The sequence below is a fragment of the Corvus hawaiiensis genome, chromosome 3 (genome assembly GCF_020740725.1).
Source record: "Corvus hawaiiensis isolate bCorHaw1 chromosome 3, bCorHaw1.pri.cur, whole genome shotgun sequence".
NCBI lineage: Eukaryota > Metazoa > Chordata > Aves > Passeriformes > Corvidae > Corvus > Corvus hawaiiensis.
Genome location: NC_063215.1, coordinates 77,181,571 through 77,199,875, shown reverse-complemented (window position 1 = coordinate 77,199,875; position 18,305 = coordinate 77,181,571). Strand labels below are relative to the sequence as shown.

Here is an 18,305-nt window from a genome sequence, read left to right as displayed (position 1 = left end):
TTTGAAAGCAAAATCATAGTTCTGACAAATTAAAAATTATTGAAATTTGATTCATCATTCTTATTATCTAACTTTAGGTGGGAGAAGCAAAATTTTCCAGAGAGGAAAGCTATATGGTTGAGTTCAGGTGTGATACAAAGGCAGTTTAAAGTACCCCTCCTTTATCTTCATTTTTATCTTCTTTTAAATGAAAAAGAGCATTACTTTTTATTTTTTAAAATCAATTTGGTAGAATTTAGGCTTTGAGTAGGAAGAAGACATCTTCACCATAAACAAAAGATTGTGTGTCTAAGTTTGTATTTGATAGCTGTCTTCCAACAGGTAATTAGATTAAATAAATGCACCAGATACTCATTGAGAGTTAACAGTAAGAGAGCCAACAATTACATACAGGAAGATGTGACACAGTCGCTTTTGATGGTTTCCCCTGTGGTTTTTACTTCTCCTTTTGGCGAAAGTGAAGCAACTGTGATTTCTCTCATTTCCACTCTCTTCAGAAATTGTGAAAGTATCTGTCTTTCTTGTTATATCAGCATCTTCACTTTGCTGTTGATTCAGAAGCAAATCCAGTTGTACAAACAGATTAAGGCTAAAATGAAACACAGCTAGAAAACAGCATTTTTCTCAAACCAGTAGTTTATGCATAAAATCACCAAGTCACAGAATCACAGAACAGCTGAGGTTGCAAGGAACCTCTGTGAACCTCCTAGTTCCCCCCTCTGCTGCTCAAAGTAGATGACATATGGGGACCAAAAAAATAGGAGTGTGCTGTGCCTGGCACTTCAGTGAAATGAATGCAAAAATTTCTGTAAAATACTAGCACTTTCTTAGTGCATCTAATGAACAGTCATTGTTTAGATATTTTGGAATACAGGTGTCATCCAGAATTCATAAAGTGGGCCAGAAGCACTAATCTTCATCCCAGAAATTAGCAACAAAGATATAAAATCAAATGAATACTTGTATACTCGTGCCCCAAATTAGAAGTTTTTTGACATAACAGCACACCAATGAAAAAATACCGAGCAACTCTCCTTTAAGCAGAATGCAGAGCATTGCTTTTGTGCTTACAAGCCCCTGGGTGTGTGAAGCCACCTGTATTTTCATAGTTTCCTTAGCCACCAATTTATTTTACACATAGGAGATGTACACTCTTCATCAACATTTAGCTACAAGCAGCAAGCATGGTGATGTTTTTGAAAGAATATGCAAAGGCAGCTGCATCCAGAGTTTCTACACAGGGACACTTGGCAGCAGCACACTTATACTGGCTGATCTGTGTCCTGTTCTGAGCCACTGACCCTTTCCTGTGCTCCCTCTAGGCAACCAAGTCTCTAAACATTGGTTTAGATGCAAGATTTTTTATGCCCTAGTTCTAGCCACCTGAACTCTCTTGGATCTAGCTCCTCATGTCTACTTCTGAACTACATCACACTGTGGGAGCCACCAAACACACCTGTGCTTGTGCCCACACACGGCTGTGCCTGAGCAAGCAAGAGGCAGCTGTCCAAGATCATTTGCTTTAGAGACAAGCAGGCCACTGCAAGGCTCTCCCTCCTTACGGGTCTTTCTCACTTAATCCTGCAAATCCAGCAGCTCCAGATTTATCTTTCTTCAGGTTAAGATGCATTGAGGTTTTTGGTTCATGTTTTTCTTACAACTCAGTGGAAGATTTTCTTACCCTCTGTTTCTTGCCACCCCTCTGCCAGCTGTCACCATCCCCAGAGCAGAATCAGGACAACAGCCACAGCCTCAGCCTCTGTTTTAAGGGTGGACTGTCTTGGAGAATGATGCCTGAGACAATAATGCTCTAGATGTCTTCCCCATGCCCGCTGTTCCTGGCCCTGTGCTGCTCATTATTCAGGTCTGAGCTTCTGTGATTTCCAGTCAAGCAGTGGAAAGTAAAGCCTTGCAGATTTTGGTTTGCTCAAGACATCCCTTTGTGAACGGCAGCAGCGGAGGGACTGTTGCATGAGCAGTTCCAGCATCTGCATGATAAACAGGACAGCAGAAGCAGTGAGGAAGAAAATTTTAAGTCACACCAAGGTAAATGGCTAAACCAACCCCAAACATCTACGCAGTGATTTCACTGCCACGTCAGTGGGCATATGGACAGCCAGGAACACTGACTTCAAACACTGGCAGGTTTGGTTCTAATATAATTAATTTAGAAGTAATTACTACTGCCACACAAAGTGAGATGAGCCTCAATATTACATAGGAATTTAGTCAAATTAAAAAATAATCAGCTCTTACTTTATGTATTTGAAAAGGAATCAAAGAAGAGGGATGTCCTCTGTTTAGAAAGTGGGAGATTTTTGCCGAAACCTGTAAAGTTGTGATTGAAAATGTTAACCTTCTGTGTGCTGAAATAAAACTACCATCTGACAATTTGATTGTCTCAGGGACAATGATTAAAGCTTTCTTCTTAGAATTATGTTGCTGAATGGTTGAGTACTTAAACAGACAGCCTTCTTTGTGCTTTTGAAAATCATATTGGCAACCTTGAAAATCTAGTTGCTGCTTTTCCCTGCCTCTACCCTCAGAGATGTTTATAAATTGTTAAGAAGTTTGAAAATTTTATTTACCAGGAATTGTAGATAATTGATTATTTTCAGACTTTTAAACATACAATAGACTCTAAACCCCAACTTTATAAAATATTTTTTGAACAGCAAAGCCTTCCGTAGATTGACCTGCCATGTGCTCATATGCATGCATTTGATAGGCCTATTTTCACGCATCAGATCAGGGAATGTAAAAAGACCATGGCATTTCACAGCATAGAAGAATAGATGAAGGGGGAGAGGGGGGAGCAGGAATAATAAATTTCTGAAGATAGCTGAAGTCTGAGAACATATCAACTCTTTCAGGCTTCTGGATTCGTACAAAGTAAAACTTAGGTTTGCAGCCAATAAGGCAGATGGTGATCTGCTGGTCATCACATCTCTTGAACAGACTTTAGCTCCATTCAAGATGCCTAGTCACAGGCTGGTAGGAGTACTTTTTGGTGCTGTGACTTTTCTCTACCCAAGGTAGATGGTCATAGAGATTTTAGATTTTCCTTATTCTTTTTTGGGCCGGTTCTTCTTGCTTTCCAGAGTACCTGTCCAAAGTATTTTGACACATCTGGTATGAGGCCTATCTTGAAGTCATGTCAGTTACCAAAAACTAGGTCAACTCCCTAACTAACATCAACTTTTAAGAATTCTGCTTAAAAAAGTAATTTAAATATAGTCACGGTTCTGCTTCCCACAGTGCCTCCCTACTTCAATTATGTACAAAATTCACAGACAGAAGACCATTTTTGAGGAAACTGGCATGGTCTTATCTGGCTGAAAGGTCTTGAGATAACATTGTGTTCTCAACTGTTCTCTACCAGTGTAGAGAAAGTTCAGCATAAAAACAGAAGTCATTACTTAAAAAGGAACTATGATAAACATTCATCACCAAGCATTTGCCCATCAGAGATATTTAGAATGTTTATTCTAAAGGTAAGTTTCACTATGGTGATTTTTTTTCCCCAGAAACAGCTGATATACAATGTTTTACTAGCACTCAAATGGGCTCCAAGTCAAGCTGTTTGTCAACTGGAAATTTCATCTTGCAAAGGAAAAGTATTTTAAAGCTGCTCAGGAGTGAATTTCACATAAAGCAATAAACTTTATATAGCAGATTTGCATTCCTTAAGCTCATCTTCCTGCTCTGGAAATCTGGACTTCACAGCTCTGTGTTGTTGAGAACAGAGAATGGTTGAAAAATATAGCAAATACTGTAGAAGTTTCTTCCATTATGTTATTTTCACTGGAGCTGCATTCATGGGAATGTCACCATCTCGCAATACCAGCAGCAGTAGAAAATATTATTTACATGAATCCACACATTTACATCATTCTTTCCTTGAATCCCATAGCAAGCCACCTTTAGTCTGAAGTCAGAGCAAACAGAAGAAAATAAACATTGTGCTGGTGAATGTGATTAACAAGGCATAAAACATTACAGCCATGGTGACTCTTAGATGGGAACAGAAGCATAAATGCCAACTAATTCTTTGTCTGTCCTGAAAACCAGGGCTAAATCATCCTGTTGGCAGAACTACTAGTGCTACAAGTACTCTTACGGGGAAACTGTCCCATGATGGAGTCTCTACAAGGCAGATTTCGTCATTTACCCACAATAAGAAGAGAAGAACAAACAGAAAACTGCTCAGAAACTGCCAGTGCTGAGAAGGGATGACTCTGCAGGCTGCAGATGTAGATTAACAGAGAGGGACCATCAGGAGCTATGACTCAGAGACAGTTTCAAAGCTGTGGTTCTTAGATTTGGGTGGAAGCCTTCTCCCAGAACTGCTTAAAAACTATTCTTATTTCTTTAGTCTCTGCCCTGCCACACTTTGTCATCTTTATCTCTGCCGATGCCTCCTTGGTCTACATGCTTTACTTTGCATCTCTTGTCTGGACTAATTCTTGTCCTACTGTCCCTCATTTTTAAGTCTTAACTTTTTATGTTTCTTCTTCCTCCACCCAAAGACTTGAGGATGGGGCATTTGGTATGCCAGGAGCTCCTGACTAGGGCTGTTACAACAGTCAGAACAGAGGGAAGCCGAGGCTGATGGACAGCTGCTGCAGCTGATGGTCATAGCTATGTGAATTTCTACACCTGCCTGAGCTAAAATTCCCACAACAACACAGAGGGAACATGAGTACTGTGTAAGGACTCTCCTTCATCGACAGATAAAGTGGCACCAGAAGCGCTGCTCGTAAGAACAATCGGACTTTGGGTCACTCAGCTGTACTCCCTTACATTAAACCTATGACAAACACTGGGGAGTAAAACAAATATTCATACATTTTTAGTTACATAGCCATATACATATGTGTTACAGCCAAGTATTAAAATTCTCATGCATCCATGATTTCACACTGACTTTGCACTGTATTTATATCACTACAAAAGAGGCTTTAAAAATTCACCAGATTTTCAGCAAGCGTAAATCAGTTTAGCTTCACTGCAGTGCATTGCCTTGACTTTGGTGAATTTAAATCAGACTTGAATCATTGAAAGTGCACTGACTTGTACCAGCTAAAAGTCTAAATTTAAGACACATAAAACAACTAATGCATTTATCTCTTTGCATCAAAACAAGCTTGGGTGAAAGCAAGCCAATGAGTCTGTCTGTATACATACTACTTTCCACAGGACTGCCAAAAATCTTTTGTTTAGAAAATGTGGCTGACATGAAATTCTCCATGGGAATCAAAACACAAAACTGTTAAAATTGCCTCTCTGCTGCTAATTACCTCTTCCAGTTCTCATCCATATGACTAAGGTTTTGCTTATCTGATAGCTAGAGTCAGAGTACTATTATGTATTGGTAAAGGAATTATTTATATTGAACTTAGTAATGAAATAACTGGCTGATTTCTTTCTGTCTAAAAGACAGGTCAATTTGTATTTATTTTTCTTTTTTTTTCTTTAAAGCTGTGCAAGAAAATGCATTTATTTTTTAGGGAGCTACAAAGTAGAATTAAGCTGATACTCACTGCCACTATGTAGAAGGCAAATTGCCAACACTGCTGACATAAATGAGTACATAATCTGAGTAACCCTTAAAACTCTCTGCAATCTATTCTGGCTTCCACGCTGGCATTGTGGACTTTGCTCTAGCTCCTCTACCAGACATTTTCCAGCAAGACCTCTCAGGCATAGTCTGAACTTCTAGGATCTCATCTCTGCTTGGTGCTTAAATCTGAGGTTTTTTACTTTGATTGTAACACAAGTTTTACTGTGTAAGTCACAACAGTGTGGGGGAGTCCTGCCTTCGAATGTGGAGCTTTTGCTGCTGAGATTCAAACACACTTTCACTGACCGCCCTCTGTAACAAAACTCTTCACCTGCAAGTAGCACACCCCAGGAACAGATTGTGAGTGGGGAGGTCCTCAAGCAGTCCTTTTTGGGAGAATTTTACAAGGCAAGTAGTATGCTGGGGCTGCTGCTGCTGCTGAATATGGAAAAGGCACTTGCACTTCCCCCCTACCCTCTCCACAGGCATGGAAACTATTTGGATCAGCACTTGCCTAGGTCCCTGGACATATCTAGGGTACTTGACAGGTATTTAGCCCAGGGTGGTGTCCATGGGCTCTGCCCAGGGACAGCTAAGAATAGCTGTGTTTACTAACACCTCTCACAAATGACAGCCAAGAGCAGCAAGACAGGTAGTAGGGGGTGAATGGATAGGAGGAGTCAGGAGATTGCTTCCTCTTTCTGCTTCATTGAGTCACTCAGCATCTGCTTCCTTCACTTTACAGTGGGAGTTTCTAAGTTCACTCCCAGTTTTGATAGCTGGATGGAAAGAGGTGATGTACATTATGATTAATTTTCATAAGCAGCTATTAGGCTTGCTCATGGTTTTGAAAAACTCTGTCAAAGAGAAAATCAGACTGAGATCATGATCTGACTCCTTCCCCAGCTCTGTAAAGACTCAGTAGTCAGTGGACACCAAACCTTCTCATGTGCCAGGTTTATACCCCACTCTGACACGTCAGTTTCAACAATGCAGTCAAACTCACCGGTTGGGCATGTCAGAGAAGAGTAGTATTCCCGCAAGGGAACTTGTTTGCCTGACTTAGATATTCAAATTTTATCAGACAGGATCAGGATCTCCCTCTGCAGTAGGTGAATTTCCTTCTGTTCTGTGTAAGGAGTAGCACAGGCATTTGTTCAGGAACATGACATCATTAGGTACTTCAGTGCAGGAACAAGATGAGTGCCAAAGCAAGGTAGATTGGGGCACAGCGGTGAAAATGTCAAGCAATGGAGGATCCACCACAGCATGACATGAGAGCCTGGAACATGCATCTGTGTCTTCTCTTCTTCCTCATTGTTCACATATGTGTGTGCCATGCTCATCCTCTAAGAAAACATAGTATAATAAATGTGGTGGATTGATCAACCCTAGTTTTTACCCAGGAAGGGCCAAGCATTCTCTCCCCAGGAAGGGCCAAGGACAGGATATTTGCTGTGGCTGACATTACTCTGAGGGACTGGGTGTCTCTCAGCTCCCAGGGATGCGGTAACAATGAGCTTGGAGCACATAATCTGCCCCCCTGCCCTGCACCAGGCTCTGCCCACTGCAGCCCCATGGGGGCCAGAGACAGATACACCATGAACAGCAGAAACAGTGACTGAAACACTTTGCTCCAGGGTGTGGGACTTTCCACACATACGGTGTGGGGTCTGGCACAGGATGAGACTTGAGGTGTGTGATATGGAAAGGATTTCCTACTGCTGCTTCTAAATTAAGGAAGAGAATAATTTCCAGGGGTTGATTCTGAACAGCAAGGAGAGGATCTTGTCCTGAAGTGCCCTCTGTGAGTGAGAGCCTCTCTTTAACAACAGAGAGGTTGAAGTGAGCGTGGCTTTCCCTTAGTAAAGATAGCCTCTGTGAGCATCTTGTTATCAGCTGGATAAGTCTTTGAACATTCTAATTAAGGTCTGACTTCATCTAAATGTCTGTAGTCAGGAAAGATATGTAAGCATAGGCATAACTGGGCATGAGCTGAGTTATATTTGTCATAAAGAGGAATTCAGCAAATATATAACTGTCTTCTAGAATGGGCAGGGCTAGGCAAAGAAATGCAAGTAAAAGAAAATAGGAAGGAAGGAAGGAATTCGGAAGGAAGGAATTCGGAAGGAAGGAAGGAAGGAATTCGGAAGGAATTCGGAAGGAAGGAATTCGGAAGGAAGGAAGGAAGGAATTCGGAAGGAAGGAAGGAAGGAAGGAAACAGAACAGAAAAAGTGGAAAAGGTAGAGTGGGAAGAGGAACTTTCTTCTAAAATGGACAAGGTTTTCTTTTACTCTACCCTCATCCCTTCCCTGTGTATCTATTACAGGTCCAGTGCTGCTTTTGTTTTATCACTGAGCATTAAGTGTGCCAAATCCCTTTGCAGAGTCTTGAACCACAAATGAGCCTCAATTTTGATTTTGCTACAGTCACTAGCAAATCCATTTATATCAAGGGCTAAAGATCATGGTGGCTTTCCTTGAAAAACATTACATCAGTAGCAAGAAGGTGATTATAACGTGTTAGGCTTGGTTCTTAACTACTTAATTCAGTTTGGGTCTGGTGTAATTTTATTTTTCCACCACTGGTGTGGAACCTAGAATAACCCTTTTAAATCTCCTGTACAGTTAATCCAACAGGCTGCTGTAAGGATATCAGAGCAAGGCTGGGCAGTTGCAGTCACTTTAAGATGTTTCTTAAGGGAAATAATTATATTTAAAAGGAATAATACTTTCTGAAGACTTTTTTTTTTTCTCTGCTCAGTCTAATGGAGCCCCTTGAGCTCAAGACATTATTTGTATATGACAGTACAAAATGGATATTTTATTTTAAATCTGTTTCAATTTCTTACCGTTGCTGAAATGCTAAAGGCTATAACACTGATATATCTGCTTTCCAGGGACAAATGCAAGTAAGCAGGCCTTTAGAACATTTTGTAAATATTTCTGAAAGCACATTTAATATCCCTACATAATTTTTCTCCTTCTTGAAGTGTATGTGCTGTAGCTTGTTCTGAGACAGAAACCCCCAAAGTGGCCACTGAGCAATGCTGTGGATCACAGGAATTTTCAACAATGTCCTCTCTGACCTGCACTATTGTGTTTAACAATAACAGAACAGCCTATAATCCTTAACAATAGGAGAGTTATCATATATATACACACAGTCTGCAGAGCCATTGCAAACAGTATAGGATTCACTGCAAACAACCACCACTGCTTTCCTCAAGGATGTTTTAGCATTTTCTCCATAAGCTACCCACCAGATCATTAGGACTGAACTTTAGAACATCCCTGATGTACACATCACTTCGTGGCTTAAAAGCTTGACATGGGAAAAAAACCCCAACATTATATATATTTATTTCCATTTAGAGAGATTTGTGAGTGATTAGAAGCTTCTTTGCACTTTCAGACATCAAAAGCCTGGTTTTAAGGAATGAAATTAGTTGTATTACTGCAGACAGAATTTATTTCTCCTTAAGATATTTTATGTTTTTTAAAAAGACATATGGCTAGAAAGAATGCTACTGTGCACATGAAGGAATGTTGTCTTAATATGCACTTCTTAAAATTAATTTCGTAATGCTTTGCACTCTCAAATGAAACAATACAATACTGGAAGTTCAGGAAGAGCTTAATAGGAGAAGTACAGCCTGATATATGCAGAGTTAACCTTCATGCCAGGAGGCCCTCGAGAACTCGGTCTGTGCTCCAACTCCTACAGCCAAAAATACAAACTGTTGTTCTGCTGGATATCTCCTTTCTGAAAAGTTCAGATATGCTTGCAAGTGCAGTGAACAGCTTTAGTGCTTACTTCCAAACTAGAAAAAGTGTGTTACACTGAGAGAGAGGGTTGTCTGTTTAGCTCGTTAAAAAGAAGATAAATTGATATCTCTTTAAACCAGCAGGTAAGATATGAGTGTCTTAAAATAGAGAAAATAGAATGTACCAAAGGGCTATTCAACAAAACAGAGAAGCGTGACAAGTACTAGTGCCTGGAAGCTGGATTTGGGCACATTGGATACGACACATCTCTCAGCAGCAAGGATGATTAATGGCTGGAACAAACCCCATGAGGTTCTTTATCCTCTGTCTCTTGCCATCTTCAGTTCAAGGTGTTATGAAAGATGGGACTTCACCAAATGTAAGTCACTGAATTACTCTAAAGACCAGCTGAATTAAATTCTACAGTTTGCATTAAACAAGCCAGAACAAATCTCCTGCTCATTCTCCCTCATAGAGATGAGTTTTTCCATTGCTTCCTCTGCACAGGGGCACTTGTGCCACAGTCCATGCTCGCAGCAGAGCATTTTATATTATGTCTCCCTTGCAGATGAAGCTTACTTAGTCCATTGTAAATCAAAACTTATAGTGAGAAGGAGCTGTAATCTCATCATACTGCCTTCTCACAAGATGGTGTCAGATAAAGGTCAATAACTGCACGGAAATCCAGCATAGGCTTGAGGCTTCAAAACACCCTACTCATGCTGAACTGCCCATGTCTTGGGATGACTACACTGCCCTAGCTGTAAAATGCAGCACACTCTGGCCTCAGAGGGGTCTACCAGACTGATCCCTTGGCTCAGCATCATGCTCAGTGAGGTTTGCAGAGCTCCCTGCTGCCACAGCATCCTTGCTAGCAACAGGCAAAGTGGCCAGTGCAGCCCCACGGGAACACATGGCAGTGAGCACAGCATCGCTGGGCCCAGAGCAGCTGGTCACTATGCTCTGGGGCCAGGGCTGAGCAGGGAGAGCCCCTGGAAGGGAAAACCCACAGCTTGGCAGCATGCCTCAGCTTCAGAGCAGTGCCTCCAGACACTGGTGATTTGTCACACTAAGCAGTTACATCCATCTGCCATAACCATGTCAGGTGAAGCAATTTTGCAGAGCCTTTCTGTTGAATTCCCGTATTCGGATAGGTGCTGTTGGGAGGCAAAGGGCATACTTTTCAAGCCTTGTGGTCTAAATTTGTAAATGAAGACTTGAAGGTGCCTTTGATGACTGGGAATTTATGACATTTTGAAAAACAGGTCATTAATTTAGGTGCCTATTTCTGTGCATGTGTTTCTAACTTTAGTCAGAAAGCAAGAAAGTGATGATCTTCCCATCTTGAAATGTAGAAGTAATGTAATTCAGGAGATTCTTCACTCACAGAGCTGTACTCCTCCATAATCTTTGTCTACAATTACCTTTGAATTCTTGGTTTCTCATTTGATTGGCCTGTAGGGTTGGATCTGAATAAACTTCCTTGGGATATATACCGTGGAAACAGTACTTTGTTCATATCATATCTACTTCAAACTAGTTATGGTTTGGTTTTCTTTTTTGTCTGTAACATCACTTTTACAACGTGAAAACAATGTAGGGACAAATTTTTCACTTAGAAAAACTGCATTTGGGAAAGTTTGTCTGGGAGGTGTTGACCCTGAAGGTGCTTACAAGGTAGAGTATGCTGTCTTTAGGATTTGCTTAAGCAAATAGATTCCACAGTGCCTTGCTGGATAACATTAAGGACACTCTTACATATTTCTTAACTGACCTATGAAGGTCATTAACAGCAAGGTGTAGCTGCTATTGTGCCAGCCTGACTGTACTGGCCAGGAGATGGTCTGCTTTTTCCATTCCCTGTTATCGTACAAAATTGTACTCATGGGAGAGAGAGCCAAGGATACAAAATGCTGATGATTATTGTACCAGGGGTCTGGTAGTCCCACTTGCTTCCCAGCAAGCTTTAATATTTATCCCATGGTGATGCAACCTTCCCCTGCTGTTTTGAGCTGTGCTAACTGCTGTACATGTGCACAAAAAATTGGTCCCTGCCTCACTCAAACCAATATGCAAATCCCAGCACATACTGAAACACAGTAAGGAGTAAAGGAATATAATGACTCAACAGAAAGGGGAAAGATGTGGAAAACAGGGTAAAAATGTGAGGTTTGTGGTTAACATAGCAAACAGAGGTCACAGCACACCAAATGCCTTATCCATATGCTAGTACTTGACAAGCTTCAAAACTGCAGTGAATTTAGAAAGGTCTGAAGGAAGCACCTTTGTGATTTTGCTTAGGTGTCTTCCCACAATAAAGGAGTGGCATGGCATAAAGGTGAAGCTGTCTGACCAAAAAAAAGCATTAAAAAAACAAACACAACCTGGTATTAAAGGTTGATCTCAGAGTAGACTTAGGGCTCCATTATTTCAAAGTGTAATTATTGAATATTCCTGTGCTGGCAGATGCTGTATTGAGCACAGACATCACAGAGAACTGTCAAGGAGGTGATACAGAAAAGAATTTCACATAGACAAGTTTAGCGACCTGAAAAGGACACAATTTAAAATGCAGCCCAGGTAGCTCTATTTCTGCAATGTAAATCTACTGCTGAATATGCCCCCCATGGCTATTTCCTTTTTTACCCAGTTGGGCAGGGCTGAGCTGTGACATCTGTAAACTGAAACCCAGGTCCTTCATTTAATTTGAGACATTTGCTTTAACACAGATGGAGACACTCATCTTCGTGTAAATGGGATGACCAATACAGTTGTACCATACGTGATAGAAAAATGGCATAATTGGCTAAAGCAGTGGAGGGCTTGGAGGTGAAGCCTATGCCAAAACAACAGGCTAAAGCTCTGAGGAAGGTGAGGGATGGCAGCATTACCCTCAAGGGAGGATTCATCTCACTTCTATGTAGCCTTCTAAAATTATGGTTTAATCCCATCACAAGATATGTGACAATTGCTCTCTCCATTACCTATAGAGGAGTCTATACTTACCCTGTTGTTGTAACTTCTAGGCAATTTAGGTTAGCTACTGTAAATCCCACTGCAGGTTCCTGCAGAGGAGTTCCCTGGTGCTTTCTGTTACTTTTCCTTTGTACATACAAACCCCACTTCTATTCCATACTTGTTCAGGATGAAGACCTCAAAAACGCAGAAGCATTACTAAGGAAAACTTGTAGAGGGAAAGATTGACTTTTTTCTTTTGCTGAGCAGGCACTTTCATTTCACAGATTTACATCAATGTTTTCACTTACATGCTTCCTGAAGTATTTGTTTTGAGGCTGAAGCTCTCCATATACAGAACTCATGCATGTTATATGAGTTAAAAGAACAGCAATTGCTGGAACAAAGAAATGAATATCCATTACATTTTCAGCCCACTGGATATTTCTACACGTAAATCCTTTTGGTGCTTTTGGACTGGTTCTAAAAAAGTGAAATAAAAACAAAAAAGCCAAGAGCATGCTAACCCAGTTTGCTCCCAATTCTAACAAGAACTGCTCAGATGTGGCTAAACGACTTCTGCTAATAAGTGAAATGTACATACGAGTTATAGTCATCGTGTCAGTGTGAAGGAAGACTAAAAATAATGCTCTTTTCATTTTCTATACAATGTATGCTTTGAAAGGTGTTATTTTTTCAGTCAAGTAATTATAGGGTAGAGAGAATGTGTGGCCAATGGCAAGAGGTTAATTACATGACCAAACACCCACTACATCTTGCTCAAAGAGCCCTGAAATGATTACACATTGTTGTAACTTATAGGCTAGTCTGGACTGCTGGTTGGAGGGCTACCCTCAGCTTAAAAGAAACGCATAACTTCTACCTAAGAATCTTTACCATCTTTAAAAATAATGCTGTATACCACAGAGAGATTAGCTAAATTTCTGGCGACAGAAGATGTCAGTTTATTTACACGGTCCACCTGAGAATTTTACATGGACTCTATTTTTCCTTTCCCTTGTTATGGTTAGCCAATTTCTCATCTTCTTTCACAACACAGCAGTTGGCAAGAAAATACTTTAGAGATCTGTAATTAAAAATGAAAACTATCAGAAAGCTTTTTTAATACCTGCAGCAGCTCTGAACTTCGCTTTAACTGATTTTATTTTAGATTATATTGGATAAGGCCAGGAGAGATCATCTGATCATCTAATGTGTATACCAGTCACTAAATTTCTCCTCAATGCTTCTGCTTTGAGAAAAGCACTCCCTGGATGTAAAGGGTTTTCAAGAAAAATATTCAGTATTTATCTGAAAATGAATCCAGCAGATATCACAGGATTAGGATAACACTGACTGCTAACCTCTTACTGGGACCCAACTCTGTTCCCATGTGCTTTTGATTTACAGGAGCTGTTCACCTGAGGACAAACACACAACTTGCTGAAGTCAACCTGGATGCTCGTATGCTACAAGACAGTCAAGACAGTCTAACTCTCATCCACCGTGTTGAACACAGATCACAGCACAGTTCAGTAAAGACAGGACAAAGGCTGTCTGTGCTCTGAACCTACAAACACAGGTATGCTGGAGCACCCCATCCAGGCAGAGGACCCTGCCTTGAAGCCAGATGCACAAGAAGAGCTTCCAGGCTCTTTCTCTACTGCTAAATGGTCCCCTGGGCCATTTCAGCATCCAGATCCACTCCTTCATGCACAACTATCTGTAAGTGAAATGGTTAGCAAAGTCTGGCTGTGAAATCAATAGCTCATAGACAACTCCCAGGCATGGACTAGGAAAGAGCATGTGCTGGTGACCACTCCAGCAGGCAATTTACACGCCGTCACTGTTTTAGAGCTAAATCAATTTTAAACCATGGAGGTGGTCAGGCTAGGTCAGTTGGCTGTAGGGCTAGTGAAAGGTCCTTACATTGCCTATTTTATTAGTACAAATATAACTTGAGAGGTTTCAACCCAAGAACTGTTTACTAATAAATTACTTTGAAATGTTATCTATACATAATAAAAATGAAGCATCTTCCTTAAGGGAAGTTTCTTGACAGTTTTTGTAATTCATCCATGTATAAATCAAAAAGTAAGATACATTTATTAAGATAGCTGCCATTTCATACAGTTCTGTGCTTCTCTCTCCCTAAAAATAGAGCGAGGATAATTGTACTGAAAAACCTGAAGATTTCCAAAACCCAATTACATAACTTGCCACACTTCCTGTTTTCCCCTCCTGTATTTCAAAGAGGTCAAGGTTATTAAATATAGGCTTCTGCCTTCATACAGTAAGAAAAGCAGGAACTAAACACATAATAAAGATTTTTCATGTAATGTGAACTTGCTCACGTAGCCTACATATACTACGTTTACCAACTGAGCTTTGAAATTGATACTTCGATGTACACAGTGTGTGCAATTCTTGAAGGTGAGATAATGGTGCATTAAAAAACTTCTTTTCTCTCCCTGATTTGTATGTGCTTATAGTGTCCAAAGCTGCAATCCTTATTCTGAATAATTTATTTTCCTCAGTGGGTGTGTCGTCTATGTAGAGACCACAGTTTGATGACCCAGGTTTGTTAATGTTGCTCAAGCATAAGGTTTTGCACTGCATTATGGAAAATTACAGCTCTGGTACCTCTGCTCTCAAAACACGTGCACACTTGGGAAGCCGTGAGAAGGGTTACTTTAATAATTTTAGTCTTACATATGGATTTATAACTTTCAGTAGTGTGCTGACTTACACAGCGTGGCACTATACATCAGATGCATGCTGCCTCAGAAAATTAATGCTGCATTCTGGCAACCATATGGGCAGCTGGCGAGCAGCCAGGAGACCAGCAGAGCATGACCCTACCTTCATGCAAACCTTCCCTATGCAAGAGAACTGTTTGCATGGACTGCACTAGCCAAGGAGCAGAAATAAAGGGATCCTGTACGTGGCTGCTGCTCATAACCATCAGATCCCGCAGGGACCGATGTATGCCAATGTGATTAATGAGAGGAGCTGCACAGACAGCAGACAGAGCCTTGTGGCAGGTAATCACATGGGCACTTGTGACTTCTTGATGTCCAGGGAATGAAGAGGCTTGTAAAGGCTTCCTTGTGTATCTATGTTTCTTTATGGATCTCTTCTAGTTGGTGCTCTCACCTGTGACAAAATTTAGCTTGCAAGCTCTGCAGGGAAGGGCATTTATCTTATTTGTTCTGTAAAATACGTATTACACATTGAGTGCTGAACAAACAATCAGAATAATGGCTTACAGTAGCTTAGTTATCTTTAGCACCTTAAAAAGAACACTGTTCAGCAAGAAAAGAAATTAAAAAAAAATTACCATCACTTGCAAGGAAAGCAGTTTTTGTTTCTCGTTCTTTTGCTTCACTTACCCTATTATTTCTTATCAAGCATGTGATCTTCTAAAGACTTAAATCTAACTCTGACACCAGCTTCAGTGGGAATACCTGTAGGAATGATGGCCTGAATTGGAAACTCCTCAAATGGGATTGTCTTCTCACTGTGTAAATGATAAAAATCTCACAAAGAATACAGAGGAAAATTTAATTTAATGGTTTCAAGTAACTTTATGCATTACCTTAAATGGAAGGTGCCTTGATGATAGTCAAACACAATCCTGTTTATAATGCATTTTATGTGTATAATGCTTTCCATTTATAAATATCTCTAAATTTTTTTACATCTGTTCACAGGAATCATGTCACTCTCCAGGCTTTACAGCAGCTCTTTTACTTCTCATTGCAATGGCCCTGTGAAAAAAAATAGGGATTGCAAGTGAAACAGCACACTGTTTTCCACTGTAAACTAGCTGGTACACTGTAATTTCATGCTTTAGTTCCCTGCACACTAGCTTTTTCAAGGAAATCAGGGCTTATGTTTTACCTTCCACAGTACAATCTCTATATGCTGGTCCTGCTGGTTCAGTCAGACATCTAAATTCTTGTCTACGCTAGTATTTTTCTTAAATCCTGATTCTGTACTAAAGATGCTGTCATTTGACTGTTGATAGCAACAACTTGTTCAGCAGGCACAAGCAGGCCTAGTTTCTTTCAGTGCTGCTTCAGCACTGTCCAGCTCATGGAAGAATTAAACAGCAGCATAGTTGCTGCTAGTATCTGACCATCAGTAGCATTTCCATTGCTCCTGCCACACAGAAATACATTGTAGTCTCTGGGGATTTCTGAGAAGTGACATCTATACACTATTAGCCTGCTCCAGTTCTGCTCCGTTTGAGGGATTTGTTTGTATCCAGGCTGGAGTCTAGCGATGGTTTAGAAAAGCTGACTAGACACAGCTAAAGTAGAAATAAATAAATTCTCAGCTGATTATATACACCATGTGGGTCCAGCACAGTGATAATTTTATTCCTGGTGCTCCCTGGCATTTGAAAACCCAGGCGTGCCAGCAATGCTAAATCAACTACTTTCAGTAGCCAGTTTTCCCAGAGCCAGCAAAGTATTGATCTATGCACACCCTGTACTCAAGTCTCCTTTCAAATCCTGAAGTACTACAGCCACTGTTTCTCACCCTGTGAATTGAACCTACCCATTTCACCAATATGCAGAGAGAACCAAGCACACAAACCAGTACAACACTCTGCAAATGTCATCTGTGACAGAGCACGCAGATATCTGCCTTGGGTAGTGAGCTATCACATCACAGATTTTACGTGGTTTCTGGCAGGCACTGCAAAATATCCAATGGTATCTGGTAGCACACTCTGGATTTGGAAAAAAAAATCAGCCTATTTGCCCCCCCTCCTTTTATGTAGGAAGAGTTACGTTTGATTTTTCCTTTTCTCTACACTTCACATCTAAAAGGAGTATAGCATACCTTTAGTATGATAGCACTACAAGAACTCAAGGTTTTATGTCCCCCCACCACCCCCCAGCTAAGTTCTCCAAGAGCTCTCAGAAAGGCTTTCAACACCTCCCAAAGTTTGGGACCCAAGAAATAGGATCCCTTCTGTCCTTGGAGCTGTAAAGCCTGAATATGGCACAGTTACACATGTAGGGCAAAAGTATAACTGACCTTCACCTGCAAAACCACAACTTCTGGTAGTTATATAGGTGCTATACTACTGGATAAAAACAATAATTTAATTGCTTAATGTAGACAAGGCCTCTGAGGAATCTCTTTCTTTAAATAACCCAGCCAAACCAAAGCTTCATCAGCAAAACTCACTCCTCTGAACTCCCTCACCGGAGAGCAGCTTGAAATTCTTTTCCAGATACGCTAAAAGGGAACAGTATTTCCCCCTTTTTAACCACCCGAAGAATCCAAAAAGCTACACACTTGGACAACCGAGTTCAAAGAGGATTGTTCAAGTACTAAGTTTCAGAGGATGCCCAGTGCACAACAAATATGACCGCTGAAGTATCAGGATGTATTACTTACTTCTGCGGGTTAAGAAACAAAGCCAAATCCCCAGAGCTGGACTGAATTCCTACGTCTATACAACGGCCGATGCCTCTTAGGGCCAAGTGACACGTTTTGTGAGAAACCACAGAAATATGACGTGCCTAAAGTCCATTAAAAGGTATCTGATACTTTAACTTCTTATCAGGTTTATCTCAAGCTGGGGAAATTTCTGTCAATGCAGCCTTTTTAGACAATTCCGTTCACGCGGCGCTCCCATAACCATTATCAAACGCAGCAGCGCCCGGGGCAGCAGCGGAGCGTCGCTCCCCTGGCTGTGCCGGGAAACGCCGAGGCACCGCGGCGACCTGGGGGCCGCAGGGCGAGGGGGCGGCCTTGACCTGGAGCCACCCCCCGGGCTGTGCGCCCTGACCTTCGCCCGCGGGCAGGGAGGGCTGGGAAGCGGCGACATTCCCTCCTGCCCGCCCGCCTTAGCGCGGGGAAGCCACGGCGGGGCCGCGCCGGGATCCGCCCGCAGGGTCTTTGTTCCCGCGGCGGCGGCGGCGGCTCTTTGTTGGTGCCAGAGCCCGACCGCGGGTCCCGCGCGGCGGCACCCGGCGCTCCCGCCGCTTCTCCCGCA

General features: G+C 41.4%; 1 long non-coding RNA gene across 1 annotated transcript; it reads right to left on the bottom strand.

Annotated features, from left to right (window-relative positions):
- Positions 1-203: 203 nt before the first annotated feature.
- Positions 204-18,233, bottom strand: LOC125322313. Its single transcript, XR_007201945.1, has 5 exons — positions 15,885-18,233; positions 15,679-15,806; positions 12,598-12,683; positions 2,257-2,328; positions 204-1,988 (listed from the first exon to the last, which is right to left on the bottom strand). It is a non-coding gene; the product is annotated as an uncharacterized LOC125322313 (long non-coding RNA).
- Positions 18,234-18,305: the final 72 nt, after the last annotated feature.